Source organism: Acinonyx jubatus, chromosome B1 (assembly GCF_027475565.1).
Source record: "Acinonyx jubatus isolate Ajub_Pintada_27869175 chromosome B1, VMU_Ajub_asm_v1.0, whole genome shotgun sequence".
NCBI classification, from domain to species: Eukaryota; Metazoa; Chordata; class Mammalia; order Carnivora; family Felidae; genus Acinonyx; species Acinonyx jubatus.
The window spans coordinates 155600066-155624697 of record NC_069382.1 but is presented as its reverse complement, the minus strand read 5'-3'; the positions used below and the strand labels follow the sequence as shown (position 1 = coordinate 155624697).

The window sequence follows — 24632 nt, the reverse complement described above, 5'->3', positions numbered from 1 at the left end:
TCTAAGGGTTTGGGACTCCATTGTTGGGGGGACAGGCTTTGTACATATTTCCAATAGGTTGTAAACCTATTCTTAACTAGATAGCACAACTTTTATTTGGTATTTCTGAAAATGAATCATCTCACTTACTTCTCACAACTTACAACCAGATTTTTTCTGATAAATACAAGACTGCAAATGTATTTTCTCTTCCTTATGATTTTTTCAATAACATTTTCTTTTCTATGGTTTACTTTAAGAATACAGTATATAATTCGTATACAAAATATGTGTTGACTTTCATGCTATTGGTAAGGCTTCTGGTTAATGTAGGCTATTAGTAGTTAAGTTTTTTGGGGAGTCCAAAGTTATACATGGATTTTTTACTGTGCAGGATTTTGGTACCTCTATTCTCTCCCTATATTGTTCAAGGGTCAACTGTAATGCACAAATCTCTGGTTGATCTGCAGCAGTTACTACTACATTTTAGAGCAAGGTATTTTTCCCTTGGAAACTTTATGTGAAGGGAGCTAGAATTTTACAATACAAGTAGAATATATCAAGCACCCTCTTTAGTGAGAGACTGCTCCCAAATGGTACATAAAGGAACAGAATTTACTTTTGTTGGGTCGAATTCTAACTGATGTGTTTGCACAAAGAATTTGTCTTGAAGGCAGTCTTTAAGCCTAAGTGAGCACAATTTTATCATGTTTTAAAGCATTATGTGTTTAGGTATTGTTTTTCAAATCTTTTATGTTTTCAACACTTAGTTTGTGGGGGAAAAAAGAAGAAAAGAGATACAGAGAGAAAATCTTGGTAAGCTGAAAAAATTTTAATGCAAAATAATTGAAAGGTCTCATTCTAAAGGCTTGTGGTTGTTCTGATCCTGTTATTATAATACCTGTTGTTTGCTTACAATTCTGTAATTTTTGTGAAGAGAAAGAGAGAAGAGAAGGAAGGAAGGTAGGAAGGAAGGGGGGAAGGAGGGAAAAAGGACAAGAAGGAAGGAAGGGGGAAAACAGAGAAAGAGAAAACACTTTTTCCCTTATTCAGCCAGGTATTTAATCACCTCTGAATGGTATTTCAAGTGTTTCCTCTTTTTCAGAACAGGATGCGACTATTAGCCTTAAGTTATGTTGCAGAGGTATATCTTTGGGCAGGAGAAGATACCACTGAATAGGGGTGGGACGGGACTTTTGGCATTCCTGATGCCAAGGTCTGTCCCCAGATGACAGGAACTTCATCTCTTCTGTGAAGGTAGCAAAAGAAACGGTTGATCAGCAGTTATTGATGGTGCAGGCGTACATCCAGATTCCTAGAACAGCAGGAAATTTATTTCTCACAAATCCCACATAATAAACAAACACTGTTGCTACTCTCATTATTACTAATAAGTAACAGAAAAACATTCTTTAAAATATTCTAAAACTGAATGGCATTCTCATTAGCAAAATATCAGCTTTACAAGTTTATTGCTTCTGATTGATGAAGGAAGAATTGAAGCAAGAAATTGAGAGGCGCTGACTCTTAACCCATTCACATTACTAACTAGTCAGTAATTGACCTTGGGGAAATGTCCCAACCTCTGAATTTTAGATTTTCCAATCTAACTAACTTGTCCTAACTATAATGCAAAAAGCAACAAGCAAGACAATATTTTGTATAAAGAAACCTCTATGGAAAATATTATATAGGATAAGGTTCTATTTTTGTCACTACTCTCATAATAAAAATTCGACTATTGAAAGAAGGAATAAACTGCATACTTTATGAGGTCCTATACAAAAGTACATAGTATTTTGATTGCAGTTCACTGGATTATTTAAATTGTTTTTAATATAAATAATAATATTAATTTCATCATTCACCGTAGTTCATTATATTTGCATTCTCAATATTAGAAGCTTTGTTTCAAGGATTAAAGTCATTCCTGGATATTAATAGAATAGAAGTGGAGTGTCTACTCTGTGGACTAGACTATTCTTAAAACTGTGCTGTATTCTAATTATTGACTTTATTATTATCTTTTGAGAGTAAATTGCTAATTGATACTATACAGGGATTTTTCACATATAGTATTGATATTTTTAATAATAATTACACAAGGCTATAAGGTAGATATTATTATTAGTAGAGAATTTAAGTCACTTGTCTGATCTCATAAAAGAGCTAGACATGTCTCCCTATTATGTCAGACTATATCCAATATATAGTCCACGTTTACAAGGAGCATAGGATCTAACAAGTGAGAAAAAGGTAGATATAACTGTTACATGAAGAGAGATAGTGAAAAACACCATAAAAGCAAAATACAAGAAATATTGGTTATAACTGAGATTACCTCTACTTATAAGGATCATGAAAGAACTAATATTTGAGAAGGACCCTTAAAGGAGTTTGTAATATAAAAATGTACCAATAGAGGGAAATCTATTTTAACTAGCAGAACATTTATGGATAGAAATAAGGTGATAATTTGGGAAATTCTTATTGCTCATTTCTTTTGTCTTTTTAAACACATGATTTTAGCTCTGGCTAGCCCCAGGGTTTCAGATGCCTGGAGTAGTAGTGAGATTTAACACGGAATGAAAAGTGGAGAAATGAGGCCAGTTTTGACTTCTAAATGTGAAAAAAAAAAAAGATTTTGTAGTCAAGTAAGTGTTTTTGAAAACAGGAATTTCCAAATTTATTTATCATTTAGTGAACATCTCAAGAACTAAGAAGGACTTAAATCATTGAGTTTTTTCCATAAGGTAGTGGATGTGCTCTTTCTCCTAGAATAACCAAACTGTAAGACTTCCTTCTCTAGAGAAAGGAACATCTGATATGGAGGAAAGAAAAAAATCTTTCAATGCTGACTCAGTGGGTGTCTGGAAGAAGGAAGAGAACAAGAGGAGGGGAAAGGCAAAGGTATTTTATTAAATAAAATACCACTGAATAAGGGTGGGACGGGACTTTTGCCAATGGTCCACATTGGGACCTCTGGAAAGAGAACTCCTTGCATATGCCCCTGTACACTGTGCTGCCCTGGGTTCTTGAATGCCATAGACCAAATGAGAAGTGACCAAGATGCTTACAGGTAAATTTCCAGAGGAAATAATCAAAGCAGGGACAAAGCAGCTCTTGTAAATTTTACTCTCCAGGGATCCATATCCATATGAATCATACTGAGTTCTCAGGGGGATTGAAAGTACTAGGAAGGTTGGAGATGAGGTTTAATCAGCCAGATTGCACCACCAAACTCTCTACCAGCTCATTGTCAGATTCTGAGCTGTATCAGTCTTGGATGCCAGCCAGTGGATGAGAACCATGATCCTAGAGATCAAGGGAGCCATCCTGAATCAATCCTTTAACATAAGGTTTCTTAAGCCACATCTCTCCCTCTATATTCCTGGAAGCTACTGTGAAAAGGACCTGAGAAGGGGGATAGAAGTCTGAGTTTAATCCTAAAGAAATCTTTAGCAATTACAGTTATTTTCCACATTACAATAGGTTCAGTTTTCAGAGAATTATTATATTATTGGTAGACAAAAATAAAGAAGTTGCATTTTCTTTATGAATCTGAGTTTTATGTGTTAAATTTTAATCCTGCTACACGAAAATGTGAAAGAGATATTATTCCCCTCCCCCTTTTTTTGGGAATAAGGGGAAAAAAATGGAGTGGCTCAATAACTTGGCGAAGGTAACAGAGCAGGAATAAGATGAAGTAGGATTTGAGTTGGATGTTTTGACTCCAAAGGCCATGCTTCTATCACAATACCATGCAATATTAGGGAATAGCAAATAATCTTGTTTGGATGGATTATAAGACACATTGTTAGTAATTATATGTGTAATGTCTTATCTTGGACAAAACATGAGGTAGCTTTGTTAGGAGTTATGAGAACCTAGAAGGTAGTTTGAAGCCCAAACTTAATTTAAGTCTGAGAAAAACTATAGAAAAAGAGTACAGTTTGTATGCCTGTTATATAGTATTATGAGCCTATTATATTATGGTACCTATTGCATAGGTATTACATAATTAAAATAATATTAAAATGTAAAATAAGTATAGTAATGCTGAGTTAATTAGTAATATTTTTCATTATGGCTACTTGAGTAGTTAAACCTCTGATGATTTCAATCATCAAACCTTTGAAAATATTTTTTTCTGATGCCCATCCATTTCTGGTGTTATAAGCATTTACCATAAAATTATGTATTCTGAAGACTGTTAAAATATAAGGATGTCAGTTCCTGTAGTAGAAATGGGGTTAATACGGGCACCTGGGTGGTTCAGTGGGTTAAGCGTACGACTTCAGCTCAGGTCATGATCTCAGGGTTCATGAGTTTGAGCCCTGCATTGGACTCTGTGCTGACAGCTAGAGCCTGGAGATTGCTTTGGATTCTGTGTCTCCCTCTGTCTCTGCCCCTCCCCTGCTCATGCTCTCTTTCTCTCTCAAAAATAAACATTAAAAAAAATTAAAAAAAAAAGAAATGGAGTCAAGATGCAGCTATGGTAAGATATCAGAATAAGTTATCTAAATTTATTCTTAAAATTTAGTTTAAAAAAATTTTTTAAGGATTTCACAATTTTACTGATTTAATAATAACAAAACTATAGGATTTTTTATTATATTTCAAATTTATATCTGAAACATCTGGATTAATTTTCATAAATAGTATATTTTTATTTTTATTTTTATTTATTGCTTTCAAATAGAGTGTTTTTTTAGACGTGGAAAAAATAATGATTTTATCACCTTGTAAAATAACACTATTTGTCTCCAAAAAGAGCTGTTTTGGATTTTCATCATAGTTTCTTCATCTACATGTCCTTCAATCTCAGCTTACTTACGTAAAATTTTGAATTGCAATACTGAGAAACACATTTTCAGTGTATTTTTTCAAGCTAAATGAAGGCACCAATTGATAAGGTATGATCATTTTAATAGCTATTGCATCAAAAAGAAACAGAGTTTCAAGGTCTTAGGAAAGGAGTTGGGGTTATTTACATATGATAGAAGTTTTTGATTTGAAGGAAGGTATAGAAAAGGCAAGTTCTTACAGCTGGTAAGGTACAAAAAAAGGAAAATAGAACATACCAGAAGATTTGGGCCCTACAGCAGAATTACAGCATCCAGTATGATATCGGTGATGGCTTACATTTTAATAAGTTTATTTAAAGACAATCTAATGAGACTTTATTTTTTTCTTTCTTAACACATCTATAATTTCATAGTAAAAGACAAGGAACAAAAAATACTTATCATAGATATTTGACATTTACTAGGACTACTTCAACAAATTCTTAAATACTATTATTGTTAGCCTGTTATATGTGTAGCATAAATTTTTTGGGACCTAAAACAGTGCCTGGAAAATTGAAGATTTACAATGAATATTTATTTAATAACAATTTCATAAGAACTATTGCATTTGAAATGATAGGTAGAGATTGGCAATGTAGCATTAAGAATTATATATTGAGTCAGACTAAATCCCTAACTAAATGATTGGAGATTTACATTCATGTCTCAGTAAGTTTACAAATTACCATATGTCAGAGGCCTCACTTAAGCCCTTCTCAAGTACATTTGGAACTATAAAGATTAGGCTGTTCATAAACACATCATTAACGTGCCTTAAAAAGATGTATGGATAAGGTAGAATGGTTGTTGTTGTTGTTATTTCTTTTTCATTTTTTTAAGACTATGGATCTAGGAATCCCAGAGATCTGGACTTGAATGCTAACTACACTAATTTGTTGAGTGACTTAGCTATATTATTTAACCTCTTTAAATAGCCAACTCATCATCTGTGGAGGAGAAATAATATATCCTTCAAAAAATGATTGGGAGAATTGAATGAAATAACATATGCATAGTTAGAAGTCAATACATGTCCATTCTGCTATATCACCTGCTAATCAAATCTGCTATATTATCAAACAGTGAACGCTTGCTTTTCTATACATGTATACACACAGGTAAACTATCACTTGCATCAAAGTGAGTATTTCCAACACCCAGCATGCTATCTCATCCTTCCTCTCTGTTCGTATACACTCAAGGATAACAGCTATTTTTGTTTCTATTTTATGTTATTTGTTTTTAATTTACATCCAAGTTATTTAGGATATAGTGCAATAATGATTTCAGAAGTAGAATCCAGTGATTCATCCCCTACATATAACACCCATTGCTCATCCCAAGTGTTTTCCTTAATTCCCCTTCCCTATTTAGTGCACCTCCCACCCACAACCTCACCAGCAACCCTCAGTTTGTTCTCTGTATTTTAGAGTCTCTTATGTTTTGTCCCCCACCCTGTGTTTATATTCTTTTTGCTTCCCTTCCCTTTTGTTCATCTGTTTTGTATTTTAAATTCCACATATGAGTGAAGTTATATGATATTTGTTTTTCTCTGACTAATTTCATTTAGCATAATGCCCTATAGTTCCATCCACCTTGTTGCAAATGGCAAGATTTCATTCTTTTTGATTGCCAAGTAATACTCGATTATATATATATATATATATATATATATATATATATATATGCCACCTCTTCTTTATCCATTCAACTGTTGATGGACATTTGGGCTCTTTCCATACTATGGCTATTGTTGATACTCCTGTTATAAACATTGGGGTGCATGTGCCCCTCAAAACCTGTATTCTTTGTATAAACACCTAGTAGTGCAATTGCTGGGCCATGGAATAGTTCTATTTTTAATTTTTTGAGGAACCTCCACACTGTTTTCAAGAGTGGCTGCACCAGTTTACATCCCCATCAGTAGTGCAAAAGGGTTCCTCTTTCTCTGTATCCTCACCAACATCTGTTGTTGCCTGAATGGTTAATTTTAGCCATTCTGACAGGTGTGAGGTGGTATCTCATTGTGGTTTTGATTTTTATTTCCCTGATGATGAATGATGCTGAGCATTTTTTCATGTGTCTGTTAGCCATCTGGATGTCTTCTTTGGAGAAGTGTCTATTCGTGTCTTTTGTCCATTTCTTCACTGGATTATTTGTATTTTGGGAGTTGAGTTTGATAAGTTCTTTATAGATTTTGGATACTAACCCTTTATCTGATATGTCATTTGCAAATTTCTTCTCCCATTGCATCATTTGTGTTTTAGTTTTGCTGATTGTTTCCTTAACTGTGAAGAAGCTTTTTATCTTGATGAGGTCCCAATAATTCATTTTTGCTTTTGCTTCCTTTGCCTCCAGAGACATGTTGAGTAAGAAGTTGCTGTTGCTGAGATCAGAGAGGTTTTTGCCTGTTTTCTCATGTAGGATTTTGATGGCCTCCTATCTTATGTTTAGGTCTTTCATCCATTTTGGGTTTATATTTGTGTATGGTATAAGAAAGTGATCCAGTTTCATTCTTCTGCACATTGCTGTCCAGTTTTCCCAACACCATTTGCTGAAGAGACTGTCTTTATTCCACTGGATATTCTTTCCTGCCTTGTCAAAGATTAGTTGGCCATATGTGTATGGGTCCATTTCTGGGTTCTCTACTCTGTTCCATTGATCTATGTGTCTGTTTTATGTGCCAGTACCATACTCTCCTGATGAATACAGCTTTGTCATACATCTTGAGGTCAAGAATTGTGCTGCCTCCAGCCTTGGTTTTCTTTTTCAGGATTACTTTGGCTATTCGGGGTCTTTTGTGGTTCCATACAAATTTTAGGATTGTTTGTTCTAGCTCTGTGAAGAATGTTGGTGTTATTTTGATATGGATTGCATTGAATATGTAGATTGCTTTGGATAGTATCAACATTTTAACATATGGAGCATGGTATATTTTTCCATTTTTGTGTGTGTGTGTCTTCTTCAATTTCTTTCATAAGCTTTCTATAGTTTTCAGTGTATAGATTTTTCATCTGTTTGGTTAGGTTTATGCCTAAGTATTTTATGAGTTTTGGTGCAATTTTAAATGGGATTGATTCCTTGATTTCTCTTTCTGCTGCTTCATTATTGATGTATAGAAATGCAACCAATTTCTGTGCATTGATATTATATTGTGTGACTTTGCTGAATTCATGGATGAGCTCTAGAAAATTTTTGGTGGAATCTTTTGGGTTTTCCATATAGAGTGTCATGTTGTCTGTGAAGAGTGAAAGTTTGACTTCCTCCTTGCCAATTTGGATGCCTTTTATTTCTTTGTATTGTCTGAGTGCTGAGGCTAGAACTTCCAATACTAGGTTAAATAACAGTGGTGAGAATGGACATCCCTATCATGTTCCTGACCATGGGGGAAAGCTCTCAGTTTTTCCCCATTGAGGATGATATTAGCAGTGGGTCTTTTGTATATGGCCTTTATGGTCTTGAGGTATGTTCCTTCTATCCCTTCTTTCTTGAAGGTTTTTTTTATCAAGAAAGGGTGCTGTATTTTGTCAAATGCTTTCTCTGCATCTATTCAGAAGATCATGTGGTTCTTGTCCTTTCTTTTACTAATGTGATGTATCACATTGATGGTTTTGTAGATATTGAACCAGCCCTGCATCCTAGGTATAAATCCCACTTGTTTGTGGTGAATAATTGTCTTAATATATTGTTGGATCCAGTTTGCTAGTATCTTGTTGAGGATTTTTGCAAAGGATAACTGCTGTATTAATCTCTATCATCATAGATTAGTTTTGCCAACTTTGTATTAATTAAATATAGTATATATGCTTTTTTCTGGCTTCTTTAGCTCAATTTGATGTGTGTGAGATGTATTCATGTTTTGTCTGTAGATACAGTTAATTTTTTTTCATCGTGTTGGTGATTTTCATTTGTTCATTCTACAGTTGTTGGGCATTTGGATTTTGTCCAGCTTTTGATTTTTGTAAACAACACTGACATGAATATTCATAACAGTCCTATACATGCCATTTTATGGTCAAAAGCAGGCATTTCCTCTTGAAACTTATTTAAATTTTCAGTAATATCGCGTGTGTGTGTGTATGTGTGTGCATATGTTATTATAACCTTTTTCCAAAATGTATGTGCCAGTTTACAATCCCATCAAAAATATATGAGTTTCATTGCTCCATATCCACCAACACTTGATAACAGTAAACGTTGGTTTTGTGAATAATATATATATATATATATATATATATATATATATATATATATAATGTATAATTTTAGCCATTCCTGTGGGATGTAATGTCTTATTGTGATTTCAATTTGCATTTCTGTGATGACAAATGATACTGAGTATCTTTTCATATGCTTATTGTCCTTTTGCACATCACTTTTGGTAATGTTCCCTTTCAAGTTTTATTTATTTATAAAATAGGTTGTTAGTATTTTATTGACTTATAGGATTCTGACTCCAAGTCCTTGGCTGCACCTAAATATTGGGAATATCTTCTCCCAGTCTATAGCTTGGCATTTTTTTCTCTTGTATTTTTGATGTATTTTGACTGATGGCAGAACTTTTTAATTCAACAGTTTTTTAATAGCTAGTGCTCTTGTGTCCTGTTTAAGAAATCTTGCCTATCTGAGATGAAAAAGATATTGTCTTCTGTTTTCATCTAGAAGCCTTTTGTTTTTCTTTTCACAATTAGGACTATGATCTGTATCAAATTACTTTTGTGTATGTTGTGAGGTAAGGGTTAATTTCATTTTTTTTTCCTCGAGAGATATCTTAATGGATCAGCACAACTTATTGAAAAGACTGCCCTTTTAGTTTGAATTACAGTCATGCACTACATAAATCAAGTGATCATATGTGTTTGGGTCTTTTTCGGGATTCTATTTCTGTTCCATTAGCTTCCTTGCACACAAATTTCTGTTATTTTTGTTATAATTTTGTTCATCTTTGGTATCAGTTGCAGTATTTGTGATTTTGTGTTCTTCATTAAAATAAAACAAAACTTTATAATTTTGAAACCAATGAGTGGTAAAATTGTTCTTTCTCTGAAGTACACATGAGTTGTTTGCTGTCAAATCCTCCTTAATTTTCTTTTTTTGTTTTTATTTAAAACTTTTTTTTTAATGTTTATTGTTGAGAGACAGAGAGAGACAGAGCATGAGCCGCAGAGGGGCAGAGAGAGAGGAGACACAGAATTGAAAGCAGGCTCCAGGCTCCAAGGTGTCAGCACAGAGCCTGATGCAAGGCCAAAACCCAGGAGCCGTGAGATCATGACCTGAGCCGAAGTTGGACACCCAACTGACTGAGCCACCCAGGCCCCCTCCTTAATTTTCTATAAATGATCACAAATTCAGAATAATAAAAAAAGACTTTTCTGTATTGTTTCAAGTATTGATTTATCAACATTATTCTTTATAGGGTTTAAATTCAAGTTCAATCTGTAGTGTATTATTTGTTTATTCATTCATGCATTCATTCACTGTTAGGGACATGCTACTTTGTTCTCAACATTAGTGCTAGTATTTCCCACATATCAACTCAGATACTAGCACATGACATGTATCTGCATATGCTGTTTATTTAGTCCAAATTGAACCAGAATTTGAGGTATGTGGACCATATAGGTAGAGGTAGCAAAGGGTTAGATTGAGGAGTGGGGAATGAGTTTGGGGGGTAGGGTCTGTGGCCCACACTAGCAACTAAAATTTGCATTATGAGTCCTTCCTGGCCATTAGAAATGCTTAAAAATAATAGCTATAGATTTTTTATTTTAGAGAATTTTTCTTTTTTTCTTTTCTTTTTTTTGGGGGGGAGAGACCCCTTGATACAGACAAATGCTCCCATGTTATTCTATTTAAATTCAGTTATTAGCTATGTATTATTTAGAGAGAAGATTGTTCTTTCAGAGCATGTCTGAGTCTGATATATTCCCACAAGGGAAAAAAATAGTAAAGCTACTCAAAATACTATTAAAAATGTATTGCAAATAAGAGCTCTGTTTTCCTTTCTTTTTTTTTTAAAGAAAATACAGGTTATTTGATTATGGATTCAGTTTGCTTTGAGTAGTTTTTTATCACAGGTTTCAAAGGGAGATTTCTTTGAAGCACATCTCTGCTGAGACATAAAAACACGAGTTGGCTAAAGCCGACAAGTTTGCTGCGATGACTTAGTCTGGAATGTAGGAAGAAATAGGAGGCTTTTTCAATTGCAATGAACAGCTACGGAAGCCTGTCTCTTCCTTTTTACTATAGTGTGTTGAGCATTACACTTTTTTCTCCTGAGATAGCATTAAAATCGATCATTTTCTTATTAAATTCAAAGAGTATGTTTCAACAATATTGCATTTAGCCCCTAAAGAGCAAAACTGGGAGGTTAAATGTGAATCATAAAACTCTGTTTCTCAATAAAAGGATTGGGTAGGTGGCAAAGGCAATGGCCAATAAGAGTTGATATGTGGTAGTCATTGATTCCATGTAATATTCTGAAGGTTTCTTTTTCACGCTTTCAGTTCCAAAAAAGAAAAGAAATATACAGGATTTTAGTTAGTATTTTGAATAAGTTGTGTAGGTTCTTAAAGAGCAACACTCAAGATAATAGTTCAGTCTTCATAAAATAGGTCATTATCATTATTCTAAAGTAGCATAGGAACAAAACCCCCCAAAAATATCTACCTACCTATCTATCTACATATATATATATATATATATATATATATATATATATATATATATATATCTCAATTGGCCAAGTAACTGATAGCTATTATGCTGGTCTAAAAAGTCTAATAGCTTTTCAAAGATATAAGTGAGAAGATTCTCTATTATTCATTCTCATATGCTGGATTTTGTGACCTTTGTAATTATGTTATTCTCATCAATTCTTCTTACTTTGGCATATTGCAGATAGAGTTTTGATCCAATTTGTTGATATAAATATAGCAACTTTCCAAATATTTAGTATCTTGATTATAGAACACAATATCAATATATCACTACCCTTAAAGAATCTGTTCCAGGGACTATATCTTCTCTTTTGGCTGTGCAGTCCACACTGCTGGTCAGACATGTTTCACAGTAGTGTCTGGTGGAATCTTGATTTTTTTTTAAAGATAATTTCTATTCCTGGGACACAGTAGGGAATAACAAAAGACATTTATCAACCATGAGTTTAGTCTGTTAGGGTGCTAGTAGAAAACAGAAGGCACACTAGAAAGTTAATGGATGAGTTAATAAAAGAGAATAATTATGGAAATGTAGGCAAAATTAAGAGAACAAAAAAGGGTTGGTGAAGCATTCAAGGACCCCCAACAATGAGAGCCATTACTACTCCAAAGTCTCATGTGAAATGGTACAGAGTGGTAAGAGCAAAACTAAGTGATGACTATTGCTGTGAAAACTGGCCTGCCCAGCATTAGTGGACTTACACAGAGGAGGAGGGCCACTGTCAAAATCATGGGTTGGGAGGAGGGAGCTGAGGTGTGGTAGAAATAAGTACCTGATAACTTTGCCCTCTTACTCCTTTTCTCCCATAGTAATGCCTCTTATTGATTGAAAACAGCAAAATGTCAGAGGGCAAGAGATACCAAGTGATGTAGTTCTGGGGTAAAGATCAGTGCAAAGAACAGATCCATAAAGGTAATAGTAAATGCAGAATAATCAGCACAGTCCATCCCTTTTTTTCTAGTTGGCATTCATTCCAGTTCTTCATTTTAGATAGACAAATCTGAAACACAAAGGAAAAAAATCCCCAAACATAAAGGAAACAAAAAGTCTTACTAACTATCATATCACCTTGGGGAGATGTCAGTGTAGCTAGAATCTCACCAGGAGCTTTAACTGTGATATTATTGAGCACCAGTGCCCTTCATATATAGTATAGATGTCCATAGTGGATGGAAGGGAGAAAAATAATGATTAATGGAGAACATAGCTGACCATAGTGTCCACTTCTATAGCTGACTATAAGGCTTAGGTTACAAGGTTTGTTGAAATTATAGTTTCATTCTTTGATCACCAGTTTCATGTTTCCTTTATTCTCTGCCATCATTAGTTGATGAGTTTTTTCTGATGGGGTGACCCAAATCTTCACTTCTATAGAAGCCATATCTCTAATGGTCTTGTCTTGATGTGTTGCCCCAATTTCCCACTGGCAAATGATAGAAGAATGGCTGTATTAATAGGTGCCACAGTGAGTTGCCCCCACTAGTTGGAAGAAATCTAATTTCTCCTTGTTAATCAAATTAATTATTCAAGCCACAACGTTGACCTCTGTCTTTACCTGTTAAAATAAGGAGCCCAAGATAGCCTGAGGTTAATCTCAGTTTCTATTTCAATAGAATCATGACTGTGTTCCCTGGTGGAAGCATTGACTTTTGAACTACACTGAGGTCCCTTCTAGCATACTATTAGGTTCAGTAGTGAGAAGAGCTTTTCCCACATCCACACCTTGTTTCCCAGGCTCATGCAGTCTATCTATAGAGAAGATGGCGCTATTTATTGTTTACTGGCCTAAAGTTTATTATGCATCCTATAGAAGAGAACTACAAGCTCACAGGATGTCTTCACTTACATAGTGTCATTTCTGAGCCTTTGGTGGCTAATTTATCACTTTGTCAACCAGCTGCTCTTTGGGGGAATATGATAAGATCAGAGAGTACCTTGAGAATTTCACACTGCTTGCTATATTTCTTTCACTGTAAAATGTTTCCTCTCAGCAAAAGTGATTTTTTTAAGGATACTGAAGTATCCTAAAAAAGAATAAGGCATTTTGTTAGTCCCTGCCCAACAATATTGATAGAGTTTTGCTAGCACAAAAGGTTATCTGTTTCTGGCATATGAGTATATTCCCATGAGAACAGTCTTTGTGACAAAAGGGCTCGAACGTGGTCAACTTTCACCCAGTGAATGGCTAGCTCTCCAGGAAGTGGTTGTACTGGGGGCCTAGCATGGACTTCTGCTGTTGGCATGTTGAATACTCAACAAGTAGTTGTGAGCAGTTCAGTCTTAGTGAAGGGAAATCTATGTTATCTATGTTATTGAGCCCAATGCATAGCCTCCATCCCAGCCACTGTGGCCACTTTGTAAATGGGCCCATTAAACAAGCAATTTAGCAACCAAGGATAGAAAGCTAACTTATATCCACACAACAGGTAATTCTATTCACTTGATTGGTGAGTGCCTTCACCTCAATGCAGAGATTTTATGTGGCCCATGAATATTTTCATACTCTGAAATGTGTATTCACTATCCTCTCTTGTAGATTCATACTTGTCACTTATTTTCCAATCATTTTTCCAGTACCATGACCAACAACTAACCTGTTATCTATGGACTATGAATTAATGTAGATTTTTACATCGAGTCATCTATCTCTCCTTTCAGATGTTCACAGCGAGTGGACAAGCAGATACACTGACCAAAACTCCCCATCCCAATTTTCAAGGTTCTACTAGGAACTTTGAAGTTAGCATCAAAAATCTGAGGAAATTGTACGTTTAACTGGTGTTGCATCTCTATAGCACTAACAATCAGGCTTTGTATCTGATCCACAGTCATGTGTGAAAAAGCTTCATAGAGGCTTTCTGCACTTTGAAAAGGAATGTCAGGCTTTGAGTTAATTTGTGTGTGTGTGCTTAGTTAGAAATAACAAGTATATTCCAGATTTTTACATTAGCAATGTCAACATAGCAACTAAATGCCATAGAAAATTGAGCTCTCAAAGCCTTTTTCCAGTGCACCTCATCTCATGCCACCTGTGATAATTTGAGTAACTGTGGTGCTACTACAATCATGAGATCTTATTGTCCCTTAGCAAATAATCTGCATGCTCATCAAATATGTGAGACATCAGTCCTAAAACCCAAATTTTAGAGTCTATTTCCTGGGAATATTCCAGGAAAATTTCTTGTTATCAGCCATGGTGTTAGCAAGAAATCACTGATAGTTAAAGAGGTCATTAAAGAAAGTATGAAAATGGGATTATTTCTAAGGGAGAAGTTAAGGGTAACAATGAGAAAGGATAAAGCTCCTGGGAATTAGCAACAATTATTATGAAATGGTTACCATGAGCTAGTTTTAAGGGGGAAATAAGGGAATAACATTACTGGAACTCACTGAGAGGAGGCACCTGACTAATGATTAGGTGGAGAGGATTTTAGCCATTGACAACACTGCAGACCACTAGTGAGAAGTTAATGGACTCTCTCCTGAACCCTGCTCTCCTTTCAGTGACTCCCATTGGTTGAATGCACCTGGAAAATAGAGTGGAAGAGATCTTGACTGATGCAGACCATAAAGTTTAGCAAGCAAAACACAGAGAAGGGTTAGGCATAGTTCTGGAAGAGTAAGTGGAGAAAACCCAGCACAAAGCACAGACTACTTATGGTTTTGACTAATAAATGAATTCTTTTGGATTCACTTACTTTCATTTTGTTCTTTTAGCTACAAATATATAATTTTGTTCATTAGAAAACAACCCTACAAGTTCTTTTGAGGTTGAGATACAGAAAAGTTTGCTGCTTTATTGCCCACAACTGGAACGAACATAGGCACCATGAGGGTGGGGAATTCCCTGCTCCAATCCTGTGTTAGCTTACTAGGGCTACTATAACAAAGAAGCACAAACTGGGTAGCTTAAATAACAGGAACTTGTTGCCTCACAGTTCTGGAGGCCACAAATCTAAGAGTAAGGTGTTGGCAGTGTCAGTTCCTTTTGAGAGCTGTGAGGAAGAATTCCTTTCCATGCCTCTCCCCCTGCTTCTGGTGGTTTGCTGGGACTCTTTGGTGTTCTTTGGCTTGTAGAAACATCACACCAATCTCTTCCTTTATCTTCACAAAGTTCTCTGTGTTGTGTGTGTGTGTGTGTGTGTGTGTGTGTCCAAATTTCTCCTTTTTATAAGAATACCTTTAAAAAAATTTTTTTAACGTTTATTTATTATTGAGAGACAGAGCGAGATAGAGCGTGAGCAGGGGAGGGGCAGAGAGTAGAGGAGACACAGAATCCAAAGCAGGCTCCAGGCTCAGAGCTGTCAGCGCGGAGCCCCACGCGGGGCTTGAACTCACAAACCACGAGATGATGACCTTAGTCCAAGTCGGACGCTTAACCGACTGAGCCACCCAGGAGCCGCAAGAATACTTTTTTATATTGGATTGGGCCCACCCTACTCCAGTGTGACTTCATCTTAACTGATTATGTCTACAATGACCCTATTTCCAAATAAAGTCACATTCTAAGGTTAGGATTTCAACATATGAATTTTTGGGAATGCAATTCAACCCATAATAGATCTTAATGCCTAATACAATGTATGGCCTGGAAACCTATGAAACCCTATTTATCTATTTTTAAAAATTTGGGGAGTGTTAAATCTTACACCTTATACATTAATTCTACATCTGATTCTCTTCAAAACTATTAATTTAAGAAATTTGAATTAGTATCAGAAAATAGCGTCTTCTATTTGCCCCTAATGATTAATTAGCAATAATAAGAGCTATGTACTACATTGGGTAATAAATCATTTTACTAAGTTCCACCTATGGTAGTGCCCACTCAGCCAGTTTCAGAGACAGATAGAAATCTCTCAAGCCCATAAATGTCATTCTGATCTCTGAATGATCAGTTTACTTCCTGCATCATGAGGTTTGATTAAAAAATTATTGCTTGAAGCTCATAAAACAATCCAATCACTTTCAAATCTAATTTTTATATTTTTCCCAGTGATAATCTGTGCATAAGAACAATTAAGATCATTTTTGCCAACCACCCTCTGAGTCATTTACCCAAGTTAATTTCATTTGCCATCCTGCTACTTCCTACTCTTAAATCCATCTTTACTTTCTAAAATCTATGAGCCACTTTTTCTTTTCCAACATCTAAAATTTATAGGAAACTTTTTTTCCCCATGAAACACTGTCCAACATTTTTGAACATGGAAAAAAAGACTATGATATTTTCAATTTCCTCCTCTAATTTTCTCCTCTGCCAAATCTTGAATAGCAATAATGTGTTTATAAAGCCTTTCTGCAGGAGCCCATCCATAGTACCTGACAGAGCAGTGCTGTGTAGAGAGCCCTGGAATTGGAGCCCAGTTCCTGAGTTAGGAATTGTATTAGGAATTTACGTATTAAACAAGGTAAGGTTATATATCACTATGCATAAGCAAGTATTAATTTTGTTTTCTATAGTCATTTAGCTGTTATTTGATCCTTTCGTCTTCACTACAGCCCTATTATAAACTTCATTTAATAGATGAGGAACTTTTTAGAAATTAGTCAATCTGCATGAAGGCATGACTCAGTAGTGGTAGGAGAGTTAGGATTAGAACCAAAGCTGTGTTCCTTCAGAGCCCACCATCATTTCTACCATCACCTACTATTCAAGATCAATTCAACAAAGTAGCATGCTGGGCCCTCCTCTAACCACATCTTATTTTTCTGCCTTGAACTCTCTTTGCCCAGATAACTAGGTAACTCCTACTCATCCTTTGGGATTCTTCTTTCACATCCATTATGCAGTAATACCTGCCCTGTTCATACTTGTCATTTCTCCTTGGTGGAATTTATTTCATTCATAATTTCCCAAGGTTTTATGTCTATCTTCCTCATAAGGAGGTAAACTCTCTTAGGGTAGGGAGTGTCTCTGATTTCCTTACCACCAAATCTTCAGCACAAAGTTCTCTTCCTGAGTGGGCACCATATGTGTTCCTTGATACACAGACAAATGAGAACACATATGTCACTATGTTTGTCTTGCACAGAGCCCAGAAGACAAAGATACAGTCCTGCAAGTTTTATGCACAATAAGTCTCAAAAACAATTCAGAGAAAAACAACTAGGATTTGTAAAGGAAGCACCTCTTTCTTCTCAAATATTCTGAAAATTTATACAGGAGATAATAGCATAATGTCTACTTTAGAGGCCATTTAGACTCATGAAATGCTATAAAAACACATATACATATATAAAACATGATATGCTTTTCTACTAAGCTATAAAAAATTGATGCATTTGATTAAAATAAGAATTACTGCCAAAAGATACTAGCTTGGGGTAATATTTTCAATTTTAATTGGAATTTTTATTGTTCACAGCATATGTTCTTACAAACATTGAACCTATGCTTTACATCTTCCATTTTAGAGATCATAGTTTATTTACTAGATTAGACATATTTAAAATTCACCTTATTAAGGTTTTAATGCATGCGTGAATCAGAAAAAAAGATATAAAACGGTTTTCATTTAAGCATATCAAATTATTTCTTCATAGTAGAATGCATACTTATTACTGATACTTATTGATACTTATTACTATGGAAAACCCGTAAGTATTAGCTCCTCAAATTTTTGTCCAATAAATTGTAGTCAAGTGGTTCTCCAACCTTCTGAACTTCAGAATTATTTGGGTGAGCATCTTAAGATAACACAAATGATAGCACTCCATTTCTGGAGATTCTTCATATGTCTGAAATTGAAGCCCTGAAATCTACATTTTGAGGAATTCTCCAGTGATTGAGATTTTCACATGGGTTTGGAAACAAACAAATCTTCAGTAACAACAATGCAAATATTACTTTATTTCCTGGATAAGCCACTTCTTTTTTTTTTTTAATTTTTTAATGTTTATTCATTTTTGAGAGACAGAGACAGAGCATGAGCAGGGAAGGGTCAGAGAGAGGGAGACACAGAATCTGAAGCAGGCTCCAGGCTCTGAGCTGTCAGCACAGAGCCTGATGCGGGGCTCGAATTCACAAACTGCGTGATCATGACCTGAGCTGAAGTTGGACGCTCAACCGACTGAGCCACCCAGGTGCCCCCTGAATAAGCCACTTCTTAATAATACATTAGTAACTTGGGAAGATGAATTATTTCAAACAGCAGTCACTCAAACTTTTACCATTCTTTTTCCAAACAAAATATAGGTGTTGGGAACTTTCATCATCCTTAATTTAAATAAAATTGGACATAAGGGTAGGCAGTAATCTTGGGGGTGAATTTAAAATAATGGCACACAAGTGCCATATTTTATACACTGAAACTATATTTCAAAGTATAGTAGGAGGCCACATAAAACTCAATTTGCGTCTTATACATATCTCTCCTCAACATGTGGTTTTCTTTTAAAAGCAGAATAAAGATTCATGACCAGAAAACTGAGCTAAAAACAGGTATGATGAGTATGTAATTTTCAAATCTTAATTTTGCCATTTCTTAACCTAAATCCCAAATTACTTTCAAAAGCCTCCATTACTCCTGTATTATATAATGCTTCGTTTAAGAAGCCAAGTTTTGGAAAAAAAAACTGTAGGAGAACTTTACTTAGAGCCATTATGCATGAATACAAAGACTACCTTAGCCAAACTTCACAGAATTGGTCTACAAAGAGATGGAGGTGGAATAGGAGAGTGAGAGAGAGAGCGTGCTTTTATTTCTTATGAATGACTTTTTTTTTCTTTTTGAAACGCTATATTTAACTGTGAAACCATTTCCCAGGTCCCAACAGTATTTGTGTGAGCTAGAAGTTCAACAAATGTTTTTCTACAGCAGTCTTCAAAGTGTCTGATAGAAGTGTTAACAATGACAGAAAAGGCAGTTTAGAGTGGTGTTTACCATGATAGGGTGACATTACAGACATAGCTAGTCTGGATGAAGCTACATGCAGATCACATATTATAGTTGGCTTGAGGACAGATGGTTCTTCTCTTGAACAGAAATCAGAAAATCTGATGGCTCATCTTTGTCTGCCAAGTTGGGTTAATTTCTAAATATCTTCATGACTGAATTTTCTCTCCTAAAAATCTAGAATGGATAGGTTTGATTTACTTTGGAAGTTGGGGGTGGGGGGATGAGTGTGCATACTCATTTCTTAGTTTTTCAAGTTTTATACTGTACAATATTAAGAAATTCATGATAGTTTTGAGAACCAGGAAAGAGAATAAAATAGGGATTTTCTTCTTCCTTAATATTTTCCAGTTTTCACTTTAATTGGAAAAACAGTTTAGTTTTTAGTTTCCAAACATTGTTCCAGGAGTTTGATTTGTCACATAATTACAGCACAAAGCACATACATTAGGGAGGTTTGAATCAGTATTTCAAATAGTCCTTTGACAATGGTGGATTTAACATTTGAGATTTCAACAATTCTCCAGTGACCCTAAGGTTGTGTCATGCAAAAACTTATTATTTGGATTAAGCACAGATTTGAACTCCATGTGTTGAGACACTAGAGCCTCTCACTGATATAGACACTTAGCCAAGTGGAACTCAGGTGCTCTTTGGGCTTCTGTTCATTGTCACTACTAAAATAAATGACTTGAGGTCCCAAACACTTTACACTTCATGAAAAAGTAGATAAAAACCAATTTTGTACACGTGGAAGAGGTAATTAATTTGAAATCTACATATAGGAAAAATGTGCTTTTTCCTTGGAAGTGAGGTTTGAAAAAAACTGAGTCTGTAGTCCCATTTCCACATTTATGAAGATACCAAGATTTATTGTCTTCTGAATGTCAAGATTTATCTCTTGAATGTCAAATATCTCAGGTTTGAGTCTCTACTTTGATAGGATGAAATTTATTGTTTCTTCTCATGAAAGCTGTCATTGAACTTTGTAGCACTTTTAATTCAAACTTAAAGATGAGGAGTAATTTAACCTTCCTCACTATCCTCTCTTTTCCTACATTATGCTACCATTTGAATGGTAAATTTTAATAACATGATCCATAGGGCTGAATTCCTCAGGCAACTCTCTCCTCTATCCTACTCTCAATAGAAAAATCTAGTCACAAAGAGGTTCATTTGAAGCTATGGCTATTAAACGTGCGTGCATATGCACACACACATACACACACAAGGATTTAAAAATTTTAAAGAATTTATGGGGTTTATGTGGATAACTTTGAAGAGTAAGAAACTATGTATTGAAATGTGCCCTTATGGTATTCTAGCTGGAAGGACTAGAAGACAAGAATTTATGTCCATGCCCAAATCACAAAAAATAAAAAGTAAAGAAATTTATATGAAAAGGAGAAATCTATAGGAGCAAGTTACAGTGATGCAGAGGAGAGAACTAAGTTTTGAAGCCTTATTCTAGATAAAGTAGATGTGTTGTATTTATAAGAATGAGTGACAAGCAACTATCATTAGGCTTAATGGAGGGATCTGATTAGGAAGCATGTGGATTCTGAAGTAATCTTGAAATAAAAAGTACATATATGAATTAAAAATGATTAATTCAGGTGAAAATCTTATAGAGTTATAGCAAAATTTATGAAAATCATCTTTCCAAACTTTTGGAAATGTCTTTCCCATCCACCAGTCTTCTAGGCTACTTAAGATTCCTCTTTGGCATTTATGTATGTATGTATGTATTTATGTATTTATGTATTTATTTATTTTTAATATATAATTTATTGTTATTAGCTAACATACAGTTAGCTAATCGGGAGTAGATTCCTGTGATTCATCACTTACATACAACATTCAGTGCTCATCCCAAGTGCCTTCCTCAATGCCCATCACTCATTTTCTCCACCCCCCACCCCCATCAACCCTCAGTTTATTCTCTATATTTAAGAGTTTCTTATGGTTTGCCTCCCTCTCTGTTTGAAACATTTTTTCCTTCCCTTCCCCCATGGTCTTCTGTTAAGCTTCTCAAATTCCACATATGAGTGAAATTATATGATATCTGTCTTTCTCTGACTGACTTATTTCACTTAGCAAAATACCCTCCAGTTCCATCCACGTTGTTGCAAATGGCAGGATTTCATTCTTTTTCATTGCCAAATAGTATTCTATGGTATATATGTGTATATACACATATATATCACATCTTCTTTATCCATTCATCTGTTGATGGACATTTGGGCTCTTTACATAATTTGGCTATTATAGATAGCACTGCTATAAACATTGAGGTACATGCACCCCTATGAATCAGCACTCTTGTATCCTTTGGATAAATTCTTAGTATAGCTATTGCTGGATCATAGGGTAATTCTATTTTTAATTTTTTGAGAAACCTCCACACTGTTTTCCAGTTTGGCTGCACCATTTTGCATTCCCACCAATTGCATTCCCCTTACTCCACATCCTTGCCAACATGTGTTGTTTCCTGAGTTGTTAATTTTAGCCATTCTTACTGGCATCAGGTTGTATTTCAATTTGGTTTTGATTTGTATTTCTCTGATGATGAGTGATGTTGAGCATCTTTTCATGTGTCTGTTAGCCATTTGGATGTCTTCTTTCTTTGGCATATCTTTAAAATTAAAGTTAATTAATATAAAGTTTTGTTATCTTTGATGTAAGTAGGCTTTCAAAACACCAAGATGAGGGGTGCCTGGGTGGATTAGTCATTTAAACATCCTACTTCAGCTCAGGTCATGATCTCGCAATTTGTGAGTTCAAGCCCCGCATCGGGCTCTGCACTGACAGCTCTGAGCCTGGAGCCTGCTTCAGATTCTGTGTCTCCCTCTCTCTCCCCCTCCCCCATTCATGTGCGCTCTCTCTCTCCTCTCTCTCTCTCTCTCTCAAAAATAAATCAATATTAAAAAAAAAGAACACACACACACCAATATGAGTGTTTCGGTAAATTATTGGCAGAGAGAAAGAAAAGGAATTGAGAAAGGAATATTAGAACTTCTTTTGAAGAGTGATAAAGAACTATAACAACAACATTAATAATGCAGAAAATCAAAGAATAGGATTAAGGCAGAAATAAATGACAGAAATGTAATAAACGTGCATGATCGAGTGGACTTCTGTGCAACTTACAGGAGATATTAAAAAATTAAGGAAATTTGCCACATAGTTTCAATTACTGAGCTGAGAAGTTAAAAAAATGAGCTGGAGGAATGAACAGAGAATAAATGAAAGGATTTAGAATGCACGGAAGGAGGCAAAGAGATGGCAAAACAATGTAAAGTGATTGGCTTAGTGGTAGGTATTAAAAAAAGAGTACATTAGAAAATGACAAGTGCTGGGGCGCCTGGGTGGCTCAGTCGGTTAAGTGTCCGACTTCAGCCAGGTCATGATCTCGCGGTCCGTGAGTTCGAGCCCCGCGTCAGGCTCTGGGCTGATGGCTCAGAGCCTGGAGCCTGTTTCTGATTCTGTGTCTCTCTCTCTCTCTGCCCCTCCCCCGTTCATGCTCCGTCTCTCTCTGTCCCAAAACTAAATAAACATTGAAAAAAAATTAAAAAAAAAAAAAAAGAAAATGACAAGTGCTTCATCACGTATGATTGAACAAAGTTACACTTCCCCTAGGACTATATATGAGGATGTTTATAGATTCAAAGCAAGTCCAAACAAAGCCAAGAGATACAGAAAAGCCTACAGAACTATGAACAGGAGATGCAAGTAAGTGATAGGAGTCTGTGCAACGTAGGCCGATGACTAGTAGATGAAACAAGGAAAAAAAATAATGTAGCAAATTTCAAACATGTAGCAAATTTCAATACTATGAATACATGTTCATAGTATTGCTATGTATTTCAGAAGCAATACATAGATTGCTTCTGAATCTGGAACACTTCTGACCAGTGAGGCAACTTAAGAAGGAAAAAGGTGAACATCTCATCCTTTTAGACTTCACCAACTGATGTGTGGAATCAATTATCCATTTGTTTTATAAGACTCATTAAACTAGTCAATGCTGTACAAGTTTTTCTGGACTTTTTGTTCTGTCTATGGCCTGAAGACTTCAGAAGAGTTTTAGGTGGGAATGAAAACCAGAGAGCAAGATCCTCTGAGTTACTCATTTCTTGCCACTCTTTTCATCCATGAACTGCCTCAAGGTTTTTCTAAGGCTTCTGCTAATTTAGGGCCAGCTCTATAATGTAAATGATGTTGCTAGAGGCAGTTAGTTAGGTTCTAACAAGATGCCTGGAGGTCAAAAAAGAGGAAGTCATAGCCAGCTATTGGGAGTCAGAAGCCCATCCTGGCAGCACTCCAAAACAAAGCCATAAGAAGTTGGATCAACCAGACAGGCCCAGGGTGGCGGTTGCCATGTCAGGAAACCAGCGACCAAGTAAGGAAAGAAACAGCTTGCAAGAAATCCCTGTCTCAAGTTATGAATATTCCTCCCCTTTCTTAACAACTGCCCATTAAAGACAGAAACCCAAACCCCAGGGCACGCAGCTCTCTCTCTTACCTGCTCTCACAAATCAAGAGTGTAATGAAGGGGCGGACCTACGCCGGCAGACCATGCTTCCTCCCCTTGAGTTACAGGACTCCGACCCTTCCCCAGCCAATCGGCTGAGGCCACAGCCATTACCTCACCAACTGCCCCTAGACCCCAATAAAACCTTTGTGCTTTTGAAACTCGCTCTCTCTCCCCGGTATCTCACCGCTGTGTCGGTGCAGGTAGGGGATTGAGCTCGAGCTAGCTCGAATAAAGGCTCTTTTGCTTTTGCATTGGACTCGGCTCCCTGGTGGTCTTTGGGATCATGAATTCTGGGCATAACATGTACTTTCGCTGTAATAATCTTTCTGGCTTGTGTGACTCACCCGCTGTGTTGTGTCTGTCCTTGAATTCTTTCACAGGAGGAGAACAAGAGCCTACTGTGACATCTTTGGGATGGGCTGGGTGGAAGGCCTCAGGGCCCAGGGGTGTCCCCAGTCTACTTGGCAAGAGGGTCTTCCTCATCTTCATTTTGGAAGGATTAGAGACACAAAAACATAGTGGTACACATCCAAGCTCTAACAAACACATCATTTTTAGGTCTGATCAAATATGCTACCTAATTCTTGAGACATTCCTTGGATAGTTAGCCTGCATGAATCAGATTCACCCTTTCCCACCCTCTCTTGT

At 35.9% G+C, this 24632-nt stretch overlaps 1 long non-coding RNA gene across 1 annotated transcript; it reads right to left on the bottom strand.

The window, feature by feature from the left end:
- Positions 1 to 790: 790 nt before the first annotated feature.
- On the bottom strand, positions 791 to 24258 carry LOC113598797 (uncharacterized). Its single transcript, XR_003419521.2, has 3 exons — positions 23973 to 24258; positions 12322 to 12549; positions 791 to 1294 (listed from the first exon to the last, which is right to left on the bottom strand). It is a non-coding gene; the product is annotated as an uncharacterized LOC113598797 (long non-coding RNA).
- Between the last annotated feature and the right edge of the window lie 374 nt (positions 24259 to 24632).